The sequence below is a fragment of the Chelonia mydas genome, chromosome 4 (assembly GCF_015237465.2).
Source record: "Chelonia mydas isolate rCheMyd1 chromosome 4, rCheMyd1.pri.v2, whole genome shotgun sequence".
Classification (NCBI taxonomy): Eukaryota; Metazoa; Chordata; order Testudines; family Cheloniidae; genus Chelonia; species Chelonia mydas.
Genome location: NC_057852.1, coordinates 131,904,275 through 131,927,175, shown reverse-complemented (window position 1 = coordinate 131,927,175; position 22,901 = coordinate 131,904,275). Strand labels below are relative to the sequence as shown.

Sequence of the window (22,901 nt, the reverse complement as noted above, 5' to 3'; positions counted from 1 at the left end):
ATTTATTTGGCTTTATTCTGTGTTGCTCATTAGACCAATTTATTGGTTTTAAGTGTTAGATAAGTCATATCCCATTATAACAATATGCCTGTTAGTGTTTGAACAAATACTGTTTCGGAGAATCCAATGATAATTTTGAAATGCAAAGGTGTTTTATGAATAATGCTATTGTCATTAAGCATGGTGTTTGAAGTACTCCCATAACCAAGGAGGCATGTGCTACCATACGCAAAGGCTACATCTACACTACCCTTCAGTTTGACTCTGGGGGTGAATAACAGTGCACACCAAAGTGCTGTGCTGTAACTCTGTGTGGACACTGCGGTGTGACGAAAGGGTTCCCAGTACGCATTCATGTGAACTAGAAATCTCTTAGTTTGAGCCCATAGCTTCCACACAGGGGAGTTACAGTGCAGCACTTCTGTGCGCGCTACTGTTTACACTCATGCTGTGTGAAGTGCAGGGCAGAGCAGACAACCCAAAGCAAAGAGGCTAGTACTATTAGAAACACCAGCCTAGAATCCGTGGTCTGGATAAGCAGGTCAGGGATGAGCCTAAGAGGGAAGGTTGCTTTAAACCACCTTTGTTTCCCAAACCCTAAGAAAAGCTGGGCACTGGCCCAGCTTTTGCCATAAATTAGTGGCCAGAAGGTTTCTCTAGCTTACAATTAACTATCCTTGCCTCCAAGAAGACATTCTAGCAGTCAGGAATTGCCGAGCTATTGAAATGACCCTTTTTCCTCAAAGAAAGCCCCCTGCACTGGGGGTCTGAGATGCCGGGTGGGGGTGTGTGGCTTCTGCTGGAGCAGCTATGGTGTCTCTATCCCAAGTAGTGATTTCCCTTCTACCAGGAAGATCCTTAGACAAATTCAGCCCATGATTGCCATCTTAATTTTTTTTAAAAAAGAAGAAAAGATTAAAATGAAATAGGACATTGTCTGCAGGGTACCCTTGTGCATTGGCAGGAATAATTCTAACCAAGTAAAATTCAGCTGCAGCCCGTACCTGCCAACAGTCCCCGGTTTTGCAGGACTCTCTCACTTTGACTCCCCCCAGCCTCCTCTCCCAATTAAAGAAGAACATTTCCCACATTCAGTAGTGCCCGCAGCAAATGGTGCATACTGTTGGCAGGGGTAGAACTAGGGAAGGCAGCAGCTTCTGCTGCTCTAGGGCATGGTCAGTGACTGCCGAAAAGCTCAGGGATGGGGAGTAACACTGCAGCTGAATGGGCTGGGGTGGAAAGTGGGGCTGAGTATGGCACAGACTTGGCGGGTAATGCAGCTGCAGTGGGGATGGCTCCACAGGGGTTGGACGCAACGGTTCCGCTTTGGAGACTAGACATGTTGGGAGGTTTGCTACCCACTGATCTTTTCCCACTGGTTTTTCGAAAACAAATTTGTTCACGCTGGTATTCTACAAACATAATTCTAGACACATAGATGGATTAAAACGACAGTTGGATGCAAGTGAAATGTTTGCAATTGAGGAGGGAGTTCAGACAACAGAAAGATGTTGCAACATAGCTGACTGGGCAGTGTTCAGCCCGCTTACTTTCCATAGTATCACTACAAGGGAATGTAGGTAGTATGCCAGTATAAAGTGTAACCCAGGCCTTCATCCTTCCTGAATAGATAAACTGCGTACCATTCAGTTCACTATATAGTCTTAAAATAATGACCTGTGTTCTCCTTATGAACATTAAAGATCCCATAGCACCTTTCATGAGAGTAGGGGAATTTCACCTGCCCTTATCCAAATATCCCTTCCATTGTGGCTCTTCTGTATGCTGTCTACTGGATCCAACCTCAAAAGTAGCTACATTTCAGTCAGACTGCTTATACGGCATATAGTGTTTAAATAATACTTCCAAAATCAGATCACTATGCTTCTCTTATGTTCAGATAAATTCATTTACAGACAATGATAGAAGCCTCACAAGATCCCTGCAACACACATGAAGCAAGTATTTTTTAGTTCTGATTTTACGGAGATGGAAATTGAGTACCACAATAGTTAAGTGACTTGCTAGCATCACACAAAGTCTGTGAGAGCAGTGATTAGAACTCCTTTCCTGGCTCCCAATCCTGTGCTTTGTCCCTCTAAGAACAGAAACATATAAGAGACATTTCCATCTACAAGTATTTGAAGGAGCTATAGGAGAGGAGAGAATGTTTAGTGTGTTACAGACATGTGTAACAAGGTATGAGATTAAGCTGAGAAGAAAAATAATTTAAACTGAATATCTGGAAAGTTTTCCCAACAATGAGATCTAGTAGACCTCAAAGTCTTCTAAGGAAACTGGGTTTAGCATCACTGCTTAAAATAACACTGGAGACATCGGTAGATAATATAAGGCTGAGAGTCTGTCACGGTAGTCGCGGAAGTCATGGCTTCAGAGTCTTTCTGTGATCTTCATGAAATTCTGCAGCAGCCAGTGTGGTGAACCCAGGGCCGCCCGAGCAGCTGGCTCCAGGGCTAGCCACAGTGGCCGCTGCTAGAGTGACCCCAGAGGTGGCCGCACTACCTGCTGCTTGGCAGCCCCAGGAAGCTGGCCCCAGGGACCGCCTGAGCAGGGCCGGTGGGACTGGCCCAGTGGGCCCCCCAGAATAGTGGGATGCTGGGGCAGCTAAGATTTAGTCAGGGGTGTTTATGGTAAAAGTCATGGACACGTCATGGGCTGTAAATTTTTGTTTATTGCCCGTGTCCTGTCCATGACTTTTTTACTAAAAATATCCATGATTAAATCTTAGCCTTAAATATAAGTAGCACATGTGCTTTGGCTGGAGGTTGAGTTAAGTAACCTAGTATGTCTCTTGCGGACAACTGGATTTTGCCTATCTCACTTTCAACAAAGACGTATATATTTAAAATTTCTGAATCTCTCCATTTTTTATAGATTTACTTATGAAAACAAGTTAAGCATAAGGGGAGAGAGGGCCAGTTGAAAATGCTAATTGCCAGTCACTTTTTGGAACAGTAGAATTAGTGTTGAATGTAATGAACCTCAGCAAGTTGATTAGATGTCAGAATGTGTCAGACTGTCAGTTGTTAAATGAGCCTGTGCGGTCGAGGAGTGGGACTGTCAGTCAGCAGAAGAGGGCACAGATAATGTTTGTTTTAAATGGACAAATTAAACGGTCTCAAATATCATTAAGGCTAACTCCTCAATAGACACCCTTCAAGTGATTTCCCAAATTAGCAGGCTTAAACCTGCCCATTTGTTGTTTTTCCTTGAGGTGGGAAGCATGATCAAGAAATTCAGCAGAGCACCCCACGTCATAAAGGCTGATGGCCCCACTACTCTTTACATTAGTTTTTATCATTGTGTTCCCTGGCCTGATAACCTTCTCAAACTTCAATTTAATATAAGATGGTGTCCTAATCAAACTCTGTTTGCAGATGTTCCAATATCTAACACTTTTTTTTTTCTTCAGACATGGAGACATTAAGGAAATCTGTCCCTTTCCTGAAACCCCGTAGGAAACTAGATCCCTGTAATATCTTGAGCACATGGTTGGATCAAAGTTGTAGCCTCAGTCCTTCTCCCAAATGTGTCAACCCCTTCAACTCCAGAATAACTCAACAAACTTGCTTTCATGGGAGTTCACTCCTCAAATCCTCAGCACTGATGCCCTCCTGCAAACTTGGTGGCGTGTTGTGTGGGAATCCTGCCACATGCAGCTGCTCAGCTACTGAATCTCTAAGACTTACAACTTCCTAACTGCTGTAAGTCAATGGTAGGGACATGGGCTTTCCTTCCTAGCTGCTAATAGTCACATATTCGTCCCTGCTCTTGGCTGATGACTTCTTTTAACATGGAGCTGTGGGTTTCATTGCTGCTTGCCAAAGGTCCCCTTTTCTACTTATTTAGGAGAATCCAGCAGCTACAAAACACTGCTCTTAGTATACTGGTCTGCACTCATAACCCTGTGCTTAGTGTCACTGCTTGCATCTCAGGAAATCAGTGGAATGATGTATGTGAATAAAGCAAGCAGGATTTGGCTCATATTCCATTGCATTGTAAAAGAGAAGTTTTACAGATGTAAGTAGAGTCAGGATGAGCTCTACCCTGACATCTGGTGGTGAATTGTGGCCAGTTGTGGAGAAGAACTTCAGGGGCTGATCTTGTTTGCATAGGCACACCCACCCCGCCTAGCATGAGCCCACAGCAGCCCAAATGGTCACTTTGGCAGCTGTGGGATCCCCAATTTCTCTGTTATTGGGGCAGGAAGAATAAAGTGTTGTTACCCTGATTATGTGAATCAAGGACAGTGGAACTGTTTTATGACAGGGACTTGCCATCTACTAAGTAGCACTCGCTAGACAAGGGACATGGGTTCCAAAACCCAGTGAATTGAAAGAGGCTGGGGACAGGCATTTGTACCTGGTGGTGTGGGCCTCTTTTGAGGGCCTGAATCGCCAATTTCCCCTCCTTCTCTCTTCACTGTGGACTATCAGACCTATTTTTGATTCCATTAGGAGTCCAGTTACAGGCTGCTGAGCTGAATTCACTTTGGGTGAATGGTGCACCAGCACTGAGGCTCCCCTACTACAAGTTGAAATCACTAAAGAGCTAAAATTACTAAGAGCCGAAATCACTGAGTGCTGTGTTAAGTAGTGGGGGGGGCCTGAAGATATATTGCTGAGTGGCTGGCAGAGCAGTTCGCGGGATGGCTGGCGTGACTCACAGAACGGCTGGAGTGGAGTGGCTAGCGGAGCGGAGCAGTTCACGGGACGACTGGAGGAATGGAGCAGATAGCGGAGCGGCGAGGTGAGTGGATAGTGTGGTGAACTGAGCTGATAGCAGGGCGGCTGGGGGAGAGGCGTGGCCAGCAGGACTGCGAGTGGAGCGGAGCGGATAGCAGGGCGGCTGGTGGAGAGGAGCAGCGGGCGGTGAAGACTACAGCACTCACATGGAGGGGGTGGCAATCTGCTGTTGACCCGAGCAGTGGAGCATGTGAGATCCCCTCCCCATACTTCCCCCAACTTCCACCAAGGCTGGGAGGTAAACTCTGTGGAGCAACTTTTGAACTCTGGGGGCTGCACAAAACATGGTCAGAAAACTGTGGGTGGAGTGACTGGTTGGTTGCTGGACTTAAGATCCTGAGGGGAAAAGGACACGATCAAACTTACTTTGGGGGTGGGTTTTTTGCTTATGGTTGGTGTTATGAATCCTGTTTGCGGTGTTTCCCCAACATAATGCCGCATTATTGTTTCCCTCCTTTTATTAAAAGGCTTTTGCTACACTCAGACTCCGTGCTTGTGAGAGGGGAAGTATTGCCTTTCAGAGGTGCCTGGGGGTTGGTATGTAATTATCCCAGGTCACTGGGTGGGGGCTTGAGCCGGTTTTGCCTTGTGTTATTAAAACGGAACCCCTAGATACTGAACCCGGCCCTCGTTGCTGCCAACTCTGACAGGCAGAAGGGTTACACATTAATATTTTTTTAAAAAGCAAGCAACTTGTATGGGGGACAGGGGGAGCAATGGAGCTGTGGAAGTGAAAGAGTCAGAGTATCCAGAAAAAGGACTGAGATGGCACTGTCCATAGGCTGATCAAGCCTGCACTATGTTGCAGTTATTAATGCAAGAACACATGTTGATGTGTCATCTGGACAAGAAGATGAACCACTCGTTTAATACAGATGAATCATGTGTCTGTACAAGAACAGTCAGATCCTTCAAAAGGTATCCCAGGCCTCTCACATTAGATTCTGGCTCAGAAAATGTATGAGGAGTTGACGTATTAGCCACTCAAAGTTAGTCCAAAGTTGGGACACCGCTTGTTCAAGGAAAGCCCCTGGTGGGCTGGGCCGGTTTGTTTATCTGCCGCGTCCGCAGGTTCGGCCGATCGCGGCTCCCACTGGCCGTGGTTCGCAGCTCCAGGCCAATGGGGGCTGCGGGAAGCGGCGGCTGGTACGTCCCTCGGCCCATGCCGCTTCCCGCAGCCCCCATTGGCCTGCAGCAGTGAACCGCGGCCAGTGGGAGCCGCGATTGGCCGAATCTGCGGACGCGGCAGGTAAACAAACCGGCCTGGCCTGCCAGGGGCTTTCCCTGAACAAACGGCAACCCAAGTTTGGGAAACACTGCCTCAAAGGAATGTGTATTTCTTGTCATTTCGTCAGCAGCTTATCTAGCAAGAAAATAATGAGAGGTGGGTTGCTAAAATTATCGGAGCTAGATTGTGAATGCTGGGCCTGTTTGCATAGTGAGAGTTATCCAGTATATACAGTTTTCTGAAGATCATTCAGGAAATATATTGTATTGGTTCTTGAACTCCTTGGCACATGAATCCCAGAGTTCTTTTTGGTAGGAGCAAATACTTTTTGCCTTATTACTCTGCTCAGGAAATCCTGATGTCAGAAGGTTAATTGGGTAAGCAGTGTTAGCCATGGGTTGTAAATGTGTCACAAGTAATGTCCAATAGGCTAACGGTTATTATGGTTTATTAGAGTGGCATTACTACTTCATTCTTCTCTGATCATGTCATCAGCACTTCTCTTACAAAACCAAATTTTTTTTTCCTGTGGTAGTTTAGCAATATAAATCCTCAGGGGCTTGAAACATGATTTAAAAGCTCATTGTCCAGTGGCCGTTTTATTTAAGCAATTTAAGAAATAATTCCAAGTACAGTACTTTTGCAAAAACAGAGTGCTTTTTCATATTGCTAGTTTGGAATGGACCGGCACATGAGAGAGGGGAAAAATATTGGAACCATTGAAACAATGTGCACTTGGATCAGGTCCTCATCCTATATGTGCAGTGAAATTTGTCTATATACCTTCAAACCTTTTCTAACTTTTCCAAAAATATACACCTTATTGACATACAGTAATTACTAGATAAAACCATTTTGTTTTCAAGGATAAATAAATCACTTTTCTTCTGTTCAAATGTTTAACCCATGGTCATATGTGAATAATTCAACTAAACAGTGTGGCCAAAATTTTGTAAGTTTAGTGCCTGTAGCTAAGAAACTAAATACACATTTAGGCACCTGAAGTCACTTTTGTACCTATCAAAAAAGGGCAGCTTACTTAGACACCTAAATTGATACTTAGGGATCTGATTTCAGGCCCTCAAGTGTGAAAAATGTGTCCATTAGTTTGGAAATTGAGGCAAGGAACAAAAAAGAGTAATCCTGAAAAACACTTCGTCCCCCAAATATAAAAGCAACATAATGGTAGATTAAGTACTAAAATTGGCATACTGTGCTCTCAACTCACATTCATAGGAGAAAGAAAAGGAGTACTTGTGGCACCTTAGAGACTAACGAATTTATTTGAGCATAAGCTTTCGTGAGCTACAGCTCACTTCATCGCAAAAAGAAAAGTCCTCCTTTTCTTTTTGCGAATACAGACTAACACGGCTGTTACTCTGAAACCATTCATAGGAGGGTTTTATTAACATTGTGCATCGTATAATGTGCATTGAATCTTTCAATGTGTGGGTTTTAGTTTGGAGTAAACGCCTTAGTTGCAGGGGTACTTGATTCAGCTGAGGCAGAATACAATGACGTGGTTCATGTATATCAATCAGGATTTATAATCTAAACATTCTGAGCTGTCTTTAGATTCAAGAATCTTGAGTTGCAGCAGTTGCAGTTATGTGCAGAAAGCAGCCCAGGGTTATCTGAACATGTTAGGGAATACAACAATATATCAACCTTTGAGGAGAGTGTATCAACCTTATTTAGCAGTTTCTGGGCTTTTCTGTAGCTGTGTCCATCTACTTTGTACAAACTGCCGCTGTATGTACTTTTCTCCATTACTGTTAATGTGCGTTGGTCCCTTCTCACTTAACTTTAAATGCAAAAGCCTTAAAACTCAGCTCAGCCTTAACTTTGGGATCACCACCAGTGCTTCTGTAACACAAGGAGTTTAACACCAATATTTAATTCAGTTCAGGAATCATCCAGATGTGCATTTATACACCATAAACTATACAATATAGTTCTTGGTAGCTAGTATAGATCAAATACTGCTGTCAGTTATACCGGTATAAATCCAGATTGCTGTCAGTGGAATGGAATATGTCCCTATATTTGCTTTTCCAAATACTGCTGTTACATGATTTGACATTGGTGAGGCTTCATCTGGAATACTGTGTCCAGTTTTGGGCCCCACACTACAAGAAGGATGTGGAAAAATTGGAAAGAGTCCAGCGGAGGGCAACAGAAATGATTAAGGGACTGGAACACATGACTTATGAGGAGAGGCTGAGGGAACCGGGATTGTTTAGTTTGCGGAAGGGAAGAATGAGGGGGTATTTGATAGCTGCTTTCAACTACCTGAAAGGGGGTTCCAAAGAGGATGGATCTAGATGGTTCTCAGTGGTAGCAGATGACAGAACGAGGAGTAATGGTCTCTAGTTGCAGTGAGGGAGGTTTAGGTTGGATATTAGGAAAAACTTTTTCACTAGGAGGGTGGTGAAGCACTGGAATGCGTTACCTAGGGAGGTGGTGGAATCTCCTTCCTTAGAAGTTTTTAAGGACAGGCTTGACAAAGCCCTGGCTGGGATGATTTAGTTGGGGATTGGTTCTGCTTTGAGCAGGGGGTTGAACTAGATGACCTTCTGAGGTCCCTTCCAATCTTGACATTCTATGATCGGTTTTAGAACTGGTCTGAGTATTTTTTAAATGTTTGCAAATATGGGCTTTCACAATACATGCTAGTTAACCCTACATAATTTTTATATAATAGGTTATTGTCTTATGTTGATTCTTACACAGTTCTCTGCTGGATTTGTGGGTTTTTTTAACTTAAAGGATATTTAATCTTTTCTTCTGCTGTCATTACCATAAAGAGATTAAAAATAAAAAACTGTGGGAAGATGATGAAAATGTAGAGACAAAGGAATAGAAACAAACAGTAAAGAAAAGATACATACAGTTCTTCACTAATTTAAGATGTTCATTGTTTGGATAAAATTTCTGCTTGAGAAATCTGATCACTTTTAGACATGCTGTCATCTTTACAGCTGCACCAAACCTTTGCAGGATTCATTTAACTGAAAATGAGAATTGTTCACCTGTTCAGTACAAATACTCCTCAGTTCAATAACTTCTCTTGTCCATGGATTGGTCTCATTATATTTTAGTTCTCACTGTGGTAGGTACTTAAGGTAGAAGTTCACAGACCTACCATGGCTGTTTCTGTTTTGGTGTCAAATGTACCCTGAATTTTTCCTGTATTATTGTGGATGGATCTGTCTTCAAAACCTTCTTGGGACAGACATTTCTGAAAGGTTTAGTTAAGCCTCTGAAATTTTAAACTCAATTTCTTTGGATAATTTATTGTCTTCACCGTTCTTAGAGCCAAATAATAGTATACCAGATCCAATGCAGTTTATACCCCGCTGCCCTAACTATACCTATGAGCCTCTTCTCAACAACTGGACCCAACCAATCCCTCTTCTTTTCCTTCACCCAGACTCAGGTATCACTCTTACAAGAGTGTGATCTATTGGTAAATTTGTACATAGTGACTAGATAAGATGTAAGTAGATGGCACTCATAATATGTAGCACAGAGTATGCGTTTCATAGGACCAGTAAAGCTTCCAGGGCAGTGTAATTGGCTTCTTTTTTGCAGCTCTTTGTCATTTATGAACAATTATTTCTATACATTTACACTAGTGTACCTGTGACCCACCTCCTCAAGAGAAAAATGCCTCATACCACCCCCTTTCCCACCGTTTCTTAGAACCTGTTGTGATATCTACCATTATATTCTTCTGCAATGAGAAGTTACTGGTCCATTCTTCTGTTGCGCCTTTGAATCTGTAGTTTGAGCCCAATCTTTGTGGTGCTGCTTCTGCAAGATCTACTGGGCTATGGGAGGGGAACTCCAGTTCATTGTGCAATGGGGAGGAGAAGAAATACCCTGACTTCTGTATAGAACATGTAGTAATTCCATGAGACTTTTCCTCCCCCCTGGACCTGCTCTTACACATATTTGTGTCACAGTGCTTTAAGTAGGCAATATTCTATGTTGCTAAGGCCTTTTTTTTTTAAAAGACAGGAATAATGTTTGTCAGCGTAGCCCTAACTTTTAATCAAAATAATTTGATCATATGAGTAGGCTAACTGAGAAGCAGTTGTTTTATGGTGGTTCTGGTGTGATGTGCTTCTGTAGGAATCTCCTACATTAAAAAAAGGAGCTTTTTAAAGTAATGCTATAAGGAAGTTGAGATGGCCATGTTTTAGTTCCTCTTCATGTTAACGAACAGTGTTCAAGGAAGAAAAACAAGTTAGGCTGATTGAGTTGAAGCCTGGGTTTATTTATGCAGCAAACCTTTGCTGTTTTTGCTGAATGGCTCTTCAGAAACTCATTATGTGAGGCGATAAAGCAGAGCATGATGCAACAGGAGATGGCAGTTGCAAGAAGCGGACTACTTCTGCTCTGTGCCACCCTTTGAGTGGTCTCTTGCCAGTAATTCCCATCTCTTGATAAAAGTGGTGAGATTAATCAATAGCAGCCACCCACAAGACAGGGATGCTGGTTGGCCTGGGGGCATGGTTACACCTCCAATGATGTGTTGGCCAATCCTGTTAGTTCTCTGCTAGCAATGTAGCAGCAGCTGTGGTGGGAAACTTCCGGTATCTTTAAGAAAATGTTGTTGAAAATAGGACTTTTCACTCCTCTGTCTATTAACTTCACAAAAGCCTGGCTTTGTTTGTAAAGGGCACGTTCTGCTACCTTAGGAGGGTGGCTGTCATTTGCCTATTTCACACAAAGATAATGAGAGCTTGAACAAGGTCATTTCAGCCAGAGATGGGAGTAGAACCTTGGTTTCTAATATAACAACCCAAATCTCATCCACTTTGCCATAGAGCCTTTCAGAAGCAACATACCAAATTATATGCTTCTGTAAGCTATGTTTCTATAGCCACTCGGTATTAGTCAATGGGATTCTCCCTACATGGCAAGAAATCCCCTGAGACACAGGTGGTAATGTGACTGTAATACTCTAGGAATAAAGTTTGTAATGCTTACAACTGTGTTTGAGGGTTCGTTTGACAAATATTTTTTTTTCTTAACTTTAAAACCAATCTCGTGACTGTCAGTGACAGAGGCTTTCTAGCATCCTGGATACTAATGAGCCATATATTAGTGGACATGTGTTACCAACTCAAAGATGAATCAGTATTTTTTTCTCCTTTTGCAACCATTTCCCTAAATACACTTTCTAAAATCAAGACAACCATTTCACCCACACAAGCGTTTTCCCTCTTGTAACCTTGGAAACCTACTTGTTCAACTATAGTTGCAAATGTTGTCTCATTAAACTTGTTTGTAAGCATGCAAAATAGTTTGCTTGTGGGTTCCCTTCCACCCAAAAGTTTCAGATTATGGTCTGTTTCCTCACTGGACTTCAGCATGCACTTAAGTCCAGTTCTTTTCAAAGTTAACACATGCAATTAGCTAGTTTATGAACAATTATTATTGTGCAATACCTTTGTCTTTGGCTGTGTGTTAAGAAAAATGTCCATTATGAGATATGGGTAGCCAAGAAGATGGATTCTAACATAATTGATCAAATCTTCTCTTCAACAAATATAAAACTCTTAACATTGCTCAAAGCTGGATATGTCTTTTAAAGCATCTATATCAGTGGTCATAGGCACCGACTCCGTGAGGTTCCCTTTTCTACTGGACACCTGGCAGTATGTTCCTGCAGGACGGGGAGGGAAGAGGAACCAGCAGCGCTCCTAAATGGCAGCTGAGCTCCTTTCTCCCTCACCACAGGGGGCTGCTTTGCCTTCCCTAATGGCAGGAGTGCTCCAGCAGGGCACTGCGGTGCCATCTCCCCCTCAGCTGGAGTTGCTCCATACCGGCTTACTTTCACCTCTGGATGTGGCCCACAATGATAAATAGTTTGAGAACTACTGATCTATATACACTAATCTATCTAGGTTCTTGTCATAGACTTATTTTGATATTTGAGGACTGCTCAGCTTTTTCTCAGGTAAAATGGATACTTATGTGACAGAAAACCCCAAGGCTCATCAAGACTCGCCAGCCTTCCTTTACATACTGTGGCAGAGCTCCGACCTTGTTCCCATGGGTCCCCCGCTTCCAGGTGGTTTATGCTGGCCTCAGAGGCTCACTGTGACCCTCCACGTAGCCCTTCTCTCTCTGGGGCCAGGGTTCGGTTTACTGAGCCCTTTTCATCATAAGCCAGCAAGGAGGTTGGTGAGAGAACTCCCACAGCCTCTGTTGTCCCTACGGGCTTATTCCAGAACAGTTTAGCCTCCTGTCCTGACAGGGGCCTGTCTTCCCCTCGCAGGAGGTGTTTCTGTAGTGGCGGGTTGGGGGGAACCTAGGCCCACCCTCTACTCCAGGTTCCGGCCCAGGGACCCTAATGGCAGCAGCTGTTGGCAGCCGACCTTTCACTGCCAGAGTTGCTACTTTTCCCTGGGCCACTTCCCCACAGCTCCCCCGCTTCTCTCTCTTAACGCCTTCTTCACGCTTACCTTAGGGCTCCCTTCCCAGTGGCTTGAGGGTGTCTTCATTACCCAGCCCTTCAGCCCCACTTCCTCTCCTCTGGCTCTCCTCAGCCTGACTGGACTGAGCCCTTTTACAGTATCAGAGGGGCTTTAATTAGAGTCAGGTGTTCTCATTAGCCTAACAGCTTCAACTGACTCTTTGCAGGCTAATTGGAGTCATCTGTCCACTCTAGCCTGGAGCAGCCCCTGCTCTCATCAGTCAGGGAACAGAAAACTGTTTATCCAGTGGCCAGTATATCTGCGTTTTACTGCTCTGCTGTACCCAACTGGCCTGGGTCTATCACGATACAAACTTCCTCCCATGGCATGTGGCCTACATTGAAACTATACAGATCACTTTCAGCTGGCATCCTGCTTTCTTAGGCAACATCTTTAAACTACATTTACACTTTGTCATAAATATAAAGGGAAGGGTAAACCCCTTTAAAATCCCTCCTGGTCAAAGGAAAAATCCTCTTACCTGTAAAGGGTTAAGAAGCTAAAGGTAATCTCGCTGGCACCTGACCAAAATGACCAATGAGGAGACAAGATACTTTCAAAAGCTGGGACGGGGGAGAAAAACAAAGGGTCTGTGTCTGTCTGTATGATGCTTTTGCTGGGGACAGAACAGGAATGGTGTCTTCGAATTTAGTAAGTAATCTAGCTAGGTATGTGTTAGATTATGATTTCTTTATATGGCTGAGAAAATAGCTGTGCTGAATAGAATGAATATTCCTGTCTGTGTGTCTTTTTTGTAACTTAAGGTTTTGCCTAGAGGGATTCTCTATGTTTTGAATCTGATTACCCTGTAAGGTATCTACCATCCTGATTTTACAGAGGTGATTCCTTTACTTCTATTAAAAGTCTTTTTGTAAGAAAACTGAATGCTTTTTTCATTGTTCTAAGATCCAAGGGTTTGGGTCTGTGGTCACCTATGCAAATTGGTGAGGATTTTTACCAAACCTTCCCCAGGAAGTGGGGTGCAAGGGTTGGGAGGATTTGGGGGGGGAAGACGTGTCCAAACTACGTTTTTTCAGGAACCCAGATAAAGTTTGGTGGTGGCAGTGGAAATCCAAGGGTAAAATAATTTGTACCTTGGGGAAGTTTTAACCTAAGCTGGTAAAAGTAAGCTTAGGAGGTTTTCATGCAGGTCCCCACATCTGTACCCTAGAGTTCAGAGTGGGGAAGGAACCTTTACACACTTTTATTTAAAAGGTCACTTCTACAAGTCAATTATCTATGGTTTGTCTCTTGGCTTCATATCATTTTCTTTTTGAACATGGCCAATGTCAGGAAAACGTTGCTATATACTCAGTGATGTTTCCCATCTGTCCAATATTACTCAAAATACATGTTTGTGTTTTCAATCCAATCTATTTATAAGAGCCCTTTATAGAACTAAGGTGTTAATGAGCAGCTTGTACTATTTTGTGATTTTTTTTTTCTTTTTAAGCATCAAACGGTGATAACACATAGACGTTTAAGGCCAGAAGGGATCAGTATGACCATCTATTCTGACCTCGTGTATAATACAGCACATAGCGTTTCACCCACTAATTCCTGCAATGCAGGGAATCATTCTCCCCTACTGTTGAACCATTGACAACAGAGTGAAGATACAGGCCCTGATTCTCCATTTGCAGGGGGGGAAAAAAGGGTATCTACAGAGAGGCAGTGGTCACCAACCAGTAGATCGTGATCGATTGGTCGATCCTGGAGCCTCTGAGAGTCAATTGTGATCTCTGGCCGGTAAAGTCTGGTGGCACAGCAGGGCTAAGGCAGGCTTCATTTTCCATGGCCCCAAAATGTGAAGTATAAAGCTATTTACCTGCACCAGATTCTATAGGGGTTTGCATAACTGAGGAAGCTATCCTGTTCTGTACTATGAAACCAACCTCATTTTGTGCATTGTCCATTAACAACAAAGAGAATATTCAAGCTGAGTATTTTGTTAAGTGTTCATTTAGTATTAAGGCTTGCATTGTTTCCTCATTTAGTCCCAAAGAGGGAGTCTACAGTACTTGTACCAATGATTGAAATAGGCACATTGTTGTGAAGTTTAGCCAAGTCACGCACAGAGAGCAGTGCCCAGTGTCACATACTGTAGTTCCAATTTTTTGTGTGCTAAATTTTGGGTAGCAGCAGTAAACTTAAGTTTTGTCACAATAAAAGCCATTTGATTACATCAACTTGGAGCATATTCTGTAATCTGATTAAAATCACATTGGAATGTATTCAGTAGTTTTACACTTCAATGACATACAATATGGAATGGAAACCCGGCAGCAGACTGATGAATTAAGTGTTGCGTGCAGGAATATAAAGTAAGCACAATTTTGCTATTTCAGAAGAAATGGGCAAGTAATGCACTACAATAAATTTTGCATTTGTCTTTGCTTAATCTTCAAAACTGTGCTGAAAAATGTACAGGTGTAATTTGCAGCTCTTTCAAGGTTATTTTAGTGTAGCTCCCCTTAAGACTGTCAAATACAAGTAGGCACAATTTGTCTACACAATGCAGATTTTAAATAAGGTCCTGTGCAGACACCCTTCCTTCAATCCAGTATGTCTCTAAATTGCTGTTGTCCTCTCTCTGCCCCTGCCTGGTTTTGTCTTTGACACCCTCGTATATACAATCTACTTCTCCTGTGTAACGGTCTCTTGCGGCTCCCATTCTTGATCCTTCTTATGTGGATTCTTTTTTATTTGGACTGCTCAAGCTACTTCTCCCCTCTATTGAAACCACCCTTGTCAATATTATGGAGGACCCACTTTCTAAATCTAAGGTGCACTCCTCTATCACATCCTTGATATCTATTGCCTTTGATACTCCTGGTCATCTCTCCTCCTCCAGGGTCTATCAATTTCTGATAAAAATGCTCAGAAAAAGTCAAAAGGAGGGGACATTGAACAGAACCTGAAAGATGCCAATAGGCAAGGGCTGGAGAGAAAATGAGGACCCATAGGAAGACCATGTTCATTTCATCCTGTCTTTCATTTTCTAAGACCAAGCTTTTCTGCTCCTCTCCTGCTGACTGCTCCTTCACTGTCCACTTTGATGGTACCTCACCCTCTTTCCTCCTCCTGCCTGTTGTCTTTCAGAGTTCTGTCTACAGGAGCCCTTCTCTTCTCTCCTTTCTCAGCATTTGCATTTCCTCTCATGGCTTCAACTAACATTCTGAGTATGGTATGTTCTTCCCGCCTTGAATCCTTCTGTTGGTTTCCAGTGCCATACTGCATTAAATTAAAAATTTTGTCTCATCTAAGAGCCCCTACATACTTATATACTCACCTATGTCTCTATTCTCACCTAGTCCCTTCCTGTCTTCCAATCCATTAATCTCCTCCCATTCTCATGCCTTCCATCATATTGCCCCTGACTTCTGATACAGTCTCCCTCTCCTCACCACCTGGTGTTCTATGGCTGTACCTTCAAAACTCTCCTTACAATCCCTCTCTCCTTCTCATTGATGTAATCCACACTCCTGCCCTTACTGAGGTCGGAGATCTGTGGGACAGAGAGTGTGCTTTGTAGTATTTGGTGTAAATGTGTGGCACTGTACACACATTTTATAATAACTGTAAAAGTAATTCAAAATAACGTGATACGATTCTTGCTGATATGCATAACTAGAGGGTAGGACTAATTTAACACACAGTGGCATATGTAGCATGCACAGTAATGTTCACTTCCAAAATATTTACCAACTCTAATTTCCTGTTTAGAGACACAGGTCCAAATTCTGCATTCAGTTCTTCTGGTATAATCTGTACCACCTTCACTGAAATCTGCAAGTCTCAGCTAAAGTGGTGTCATGGCAATCTCTTGACATTTTAAATTTTGTCTTCCCAAAGAAGGTGTTACGGTGTCAAAGTTAAAAGTGTATCATTGTGGCTTTGTCTCCTTAAAGTCACAATGCCAAGACAGTTTCTTGCTGTGGAAGCAAGATTATCCTATCAAGCTGCTTGCAAAACAAACATTATGTAAATCTATATAATAATGACAAAATATGATTTCAGATATATTCAAGTCTAAAGGTCCTGATCCTATGGATGGTTATGTCCTAGTCTGTGAGCTCTAGAGGGCAGGAATCAGTTATCTGTCTGTACCTAAGGGAAATTAACTCATCTTGGATCTGTGAGCAAAGTAAAAAATCCTTTCTCATCTATGTTGCCCAGGAGAGCTCCACAAATTAAAGCTGGTTTATGGCCGTGCTTCTCAACCAGGGGTACACATACCTCTGTGGGTACACAGAGCTCTTCCAGAGGGTACGTCAGTTTATCTAGGTATTTGCCTAGTTTTACAACAGGCTACGTAAAAAGCACTAGCGAAGTCAGTACAAATTAAAGTTTCATACAGACAATGACTTGTTTATACTGCTCTATATAGGATACACTGAAATGTGAGTACTATATTCATATTCCAATTGATTTATTTTATAACTATATGGCAACAATGAGAAAGTCAGCCATTTTTCAATAATAGTGAAATTATGTCTGATTTTTGTAAGCAAGTAGTTTTTAAGTGAGGTGAAACTTGGGGGTATGCAAGGCAAATCAGACTCCTGAAAGGGCTCCAGTAGTCCGGAAAGGTTGAGAGAGACAGGCTTATGGCACAAAGGCAGCAACTTTATTAATAAACAGGAATGTAAATAAACAAAGGAGAAAACAAATGTAGCACGAAAATGCGGCTCATCGCTGCTGAGCCCTGAAATGAGCCACCCTGTGTCCTGATTGACGGAGCCCAAGGTCAAAATGGCTACCAGCCAGAGATGCTGTCTGGCCCATGCAGGCTTGGACACACAGATTGTGCAAAGCCAAGCTACACCCCTCTACACAGGGTTAGAGCTACTATAGTGACAAATTCCAGGCAGTCTCTGCCAGGGAGTCTTTTGGTCCCAGATATATGGGAGTTCTTCTGTTCTCTGAGAGAGACTCTTCCCTACTTACCATCCCGGCCTATACAGCTGAATAAATGTACCCCCTGCAAAGACTACATCCACCTAAAGTTGCAACAGAATGTATTGGAACATGTGTAACCCAGTTGTAATTCAGGTTTATCTGGAACAACAACAAAGATGCAATGGCTAGTGAACATCAAACCAGCGTACTTCCAGCAGTTATACGCCAATGCAATCTCCTAGGATTAAACACCAGTCACTTGCCCTAAGTGAAGGGGTGGGAGGGAAAACCTTTGCTGCAAGAAGCAAATGCAAGAATGCAACAATGCAAGAAGGAGAGGCTGAATGACACTCAGCTCTTCCCCAGTTCAGCCTCCTTGGGAGAGGGAGAAGTGGGGAGGGGGGAATTCCCTCTGCGTCAATAAGACGACTCTTTAGAGACAAAAGAGCAACCTTTAACACAGTCCAAAAACATGCCAAGTATTGATTAGTCAGGAGGGGTAAGGAGCCCAGGGCATCTATTCCAGAAAACGTGCAGCAAATCCAGCACAGCCAGTGTCTTCCCTTCCAAGCTGACAGTTTTGAGGGGGGCTATTGGTGAGGAGTCCACTGAGCTGAATTAGTGCTTCTAGCTTTGCTAACATAAGTAGGAGGAGATTGATTAGAAAATTCCCTAAAATTTTTAGTGAAGACAAGGCCTAAAATCAAAGCTATTTTTTAATACTTCACTGCGGTTCTTCTGCAATGAGATTTGATGAGATTTTTTTTTTCTTCTCCACATGCCATATGTTTATCTATCTACCATGGTTCTCTTCTCCTGCTTAAAAGTTTTGCTTGTAGTTTACTTGTTTTGACTGGTAGTTTTCATTTGGGATGTGGACAAAAGGAATGTTAATTTCAAGACAATTCAGAAAGAACATGTAATTTCTCACTGGCAGGTTTGTTGTTTGAGGGTCTTCAAATGGCATGGTGACATTTATTCAAAATCTATCAGTAGAAAAGTACAATAAACTTGCTTTTAGTGTTTTCATTTTATTGCCTTTCACCCTTTTTTGTTTTAGTTTTTCTTTTTTCCTGGTGATTAGTGTTTTGGGTTATTTTTTAAAATTTAAATGAAGTGTGCTTGTTTGGCCCAGGAATATTCATGGTAATGGCACAAATTCCCAGAAGTGATACTGAACATTATCACTGTGTGCAGAACAGGAAAGGTAACATGATTTTTAAAATGAGCATTTTGAAAAGTGTTGGCAATTCATAATCAACATACAAATCTTTCTTGAATATTTTAGCCTTTTTTTTTTTAAAGTGTAGGTTGATTTTACAATTATAAATGAGTTACCAGTACCACTCTCTGCTATTTCCACTTCTGTTTAATGCTTTATTTTCAGTTTTTCAAGTTTGTCTTATGAAATATAGGTTCAAGCACTTATACAGAAATTGCTATCTTGCATATTACAATCAAGACCTTGTCTGTCATTCTTGCTCACTAGAAAGTTTTATTAACCCTGGAGTGAATTTAGTGTTCAGTTCTGACTGCGGGTTACCTGACATTCTGTATATAACCGAAATGAAAGCTACTTGATATATGGTTGCAGGGTAATAGACTTGTTTCACCCAGACTAAGTCATTACTAGCACTTACATTCCATAAATCAGAGTTTGTTCTTAGACTGCATCAGGGGGATATTTTTTTTCAAAACCTCTGGTCAGCACTGTGCTACTTGCTGCTATATGATATATGTAAAAGTGAAGTGTTGTCAGAATGACTGTGAACTTGATACGAAAGTTAATGCATGTAGCTCTGACTCCAAATGCAGAGTGTAACAGGGCTGTGACAAAAGTTTTGGATGAAAATGACAAGTTGTTGCTTTTCTCATTGCTTTTATGAAAAAGCAAAATAACTTTTTAACAACTTACTTTTTGGGGGGAGGGGACGGGGCAGGGTGTATGTGGCTTTTAGTGGCAAACAAGGATTTCTGTTGAGAAAATACTTAATATGGACTTCATATCACATGGAAATTATGAAATTCAGCAAATGAACTCCATCTGCTGCAACACAGTGTTGCATATTAATCAACATTTGATTTTCCTACTTGATCAACACTGAGCAATCCGCCCTGGTGAATGAGGATTTCTAAGTGAGAATGGGGAACACTTTTGGAAAAATCTCACATATAGGTACCCCAAGTGGAAATTTATTTTTGTCCTTTAGCTCCCACAATTAAAATGTCTGTTTGTTTATATAGATACTCAAATTTAGTATCTTTGTTTTAGAGAGGGAGATAAGTGGGTAGTAGAACATGATGAAAGGGTGAAGTCTTTCTTGAACTTTTTTTATGAGAGAAAAATGCACAAAGACAATATTAACACCAACCACATATTTGTCAAATAGGATAAACCAGGAAAAATACCTTTCATTTTAGATTTTTTTAAAAAAAAGATTGTATAGGGTATAAGCAAAAATAGGATTAGGGTAATGTCTATTTTGTAAATACCCATATTAGTGAAGAGGATTTTTTTCTTTCAAGCATTCCAAGGAGTAGAAGACTGCTTAAAAGTTAGTGGAGGAGAGATAGCTCAGTGGTTTGAGCATTGACATGCTAAACCCAGGGTTGTGAGTTCTATCCTTGAGGGGACCATTTAGGGATCTGGGGTAAAAATTGGGGTTAGTCCTGCTTTGAGCAGGGGGTTGGACTAGATGACTTGCTAAGGTCCCTTCCAACCCTGATGTTCTATGAGCCTTTTTATGGAAATGTTGCCCTGTGTTTTTATTAATATAAAACTCCTGAGGGTAGGCTATAAGACAGATCCCTTCAGTGTGAATCAAGTATCTGTCAGAGTTTCATGGGAAGGAACTTTGTTCTCATATTGTGTGTATAGCTATTTTATTTTGAAAACTCAACCTTTTAGTATAACCTGTTTAGTAGCTTGAAAGTCTTTAATATATTAAAGAAAAATGTAGAAGTAGTGCTGGTCTTCAGTTGAATGGCCCATTATCAGAAAAGTTTGTGTGTTGAGTAAGTCAGGCAGTACAGCTTGATTAACCTAAGGTAGACAGGGAGAGAATTGCTCTCTATCTTCATAGACTTGAAAAGAGCAAGGTCAAATCCAAATCTATACAAAGCTGGTTCCCAGCCAACTGGTTCTATAAAGTTTTCTTAGAATTGATTTTACTGCTCATGAGAAAATGGTGCTGCAGTGAATAGACAAGCAAACAGAGAGCGCAACACTTCAGTATTCATTCATACAGGTTAACTGCAGCAATAGAAAGACGATGTGGCAAGTTTATGCGGATGCTCCATAGCTGATTATAAGTGACCTTTAGATGACAGTTAGCTACAGCTGAATAGTATTGACAAATCAGTGTGGATCAATTTAATTTGTTTTAATACATTTCACTAATTACTCTTTAAATTGAATTCTAAGAAAGTTTGGATGTAATCGCGGGGAAGAAAATCTAGAAAGGAATTGAAAACTTGCAACTATAAGCACAATGGCTTAATTTTAGGCCATTTCTGTAAAAGGTTATTGCCAGTTTAACAGGAAACAGAGGATCAAAATCAGAGTGATTGTCTGAAAAACAGTAATAAAGATAAAGTTAGATATTTAAGGGGGTGTGATGATGGGGGAAAATGTTTGCACACTGTATTTAACATGCATTGCCTCATTTTGGGCTATATCTAATTTGTACCTTTTAGTCAGAGTTCCCTCCTGAACTGCACATTCCTTAGATTCCTTTAATCCATGTGCATTTTATTGAAGAAAATAACCTGAATTTAATTTCTGGACATACTCTGGTTTTATGTAATTTTTATGTTATGCTAACATTTAATTCTATAGCGCTAAAATAAACAGTTATGGTTGTGACGAACTTCTGGGTCTCTCAGTTTCATCAGTGATGATGGGATACGTCATGAAAAGGAAGGTGCTTGGGGAACTTTACTGTGGAAGAGCAGGAAGGGGCAAGGGTTTGAGAACTCTTAGAAAGAAGAATCGACGGGGAGGCTGGGTTGTCGTGGGGACAAACAGAGGCCTCATGCCACTGAGACGGGGAATATTAGCACCTCTTAGTACATCTGTGGCATGACTGTACATGGAATAGTGCTTTCTGTTCTGGGCACCTCAGTACCATAGAGATTAGAAAGATTTTGGAGTTCACATTATCATTATTAAAAATATTCACTGAGCTCCTAACAGGTGGTAGATATGGTCCAAATATAGCAAAGACACAGCCTGTGTCCCAAAGAGCTTACAAGTTGATATTTTGGACAAGATGCAACAAATAATAGGCTGGGAGTGTGGGGCGGGGGGAAGTAAGACAAGGGTTGAGCAAGTCTGGTCATGGAGTTATGTGCCCCTCTTGATGGTTGCTATAAGTATATGTATGTAGCCATGCACATGTGTTTTAAATATAAAGGGAAGGGTAACCATCTTTCTGTATACAGTGCTATAAAATCCCTCCTGGCCAGAGGCAAAACCCTTTCACCTCTAAAGGGTTAAGAAGCTAAGATAACCTCGCTGGCACCTGACCCAAAATGACCAATGAGGGGACAAGATACTTTCAAAGCTGGAGGGGGAACAAACGGTTTGTCTGTGTGTGATGCTTTTGCCAGGAACAGATCAGGAATGCAGCCTTACAACTCCTGTTAAGTTAGTAAGTAATCTAGCTAGAAATGCTTAGATTTCCTTTTGTTTAATGGCTGGTAAAATAAGCTGTGCTGGATGGAATGTATATTCCTGTTTTTGTAACTTAAGGTTTTGCCTAGAGGGATTCTCTATGTTTTGAATCTGATTACCCTGTAAGGTATTTACCATCCTGATTTTACAGAGGTGATTCTTTTACCTTTTCTTTAATTAAAATTCTTTTTTTAAGAACCTAATTGATTTTTCATTGTTCTTAAGATCCAAGGGTTTGGGTCTGTGTTCACCTGTACAAATTGGTAAGGATTCTTATCAAGCCTTCCCTAGGAAAGGGGGTGTAGAGCTTGGGGGGAAGACGTCTCCAAGTGGGCTCTTTCCCTGGTGTTTGTGTAAGACGCTTGGTGGTGGGAGCATACGGTTCAAGGACAAGGCAAAGTTTGTACCTTGAGGAAGTTTTTAACCTAAGCTGGTAAAAATAAGCTTATGGGGTCTTTCATGCAGGTCCCCACATCTGTACCCTAGAGTTCAGAATGGGGAAGGAACCTTAACAACATGCTATGAAAGTTTTTTGTTTTTTTAATTTAAATGAAATGCACCAGTTAAAGATCTGTTGTGTTTGTTTAATTCTTGTGCTTAGATAGGTTGGGTGTGGGCAGTTGGTGAAGGGGGGCTTAGAGGATGGTTTTATGAGAGTATAAAAGTGGAGAGATGATAATCGTTTAAAGGATATCGGTTTGGGGAGAGAGTGGAGAAAGAGTGAGGGTGTGGATCAGGAGACAAGGTGCAGTGTCTGGTGATGAAGAACAATTGGATAATAGTAAATGTCAACAAAGAAATCCATTAACTGCAATTGGAAAGTCTGAAGGCCAAAGGGT

General features: G+C 41.8%; 1 protein-coding gene across 4 annotated transcripts in view; it reads left to right on the top strand.

Annotated features, from left to right (window-relative positions):
- The window catches only part of CTNNA2 (catenin alpha 2), a 775,924-nt gene that overhangs the window by 335,894 nt on the left and 417,129 nt on the right, over window positions 1-22,901 (top strand). The window lies entirely within an intron of this gene.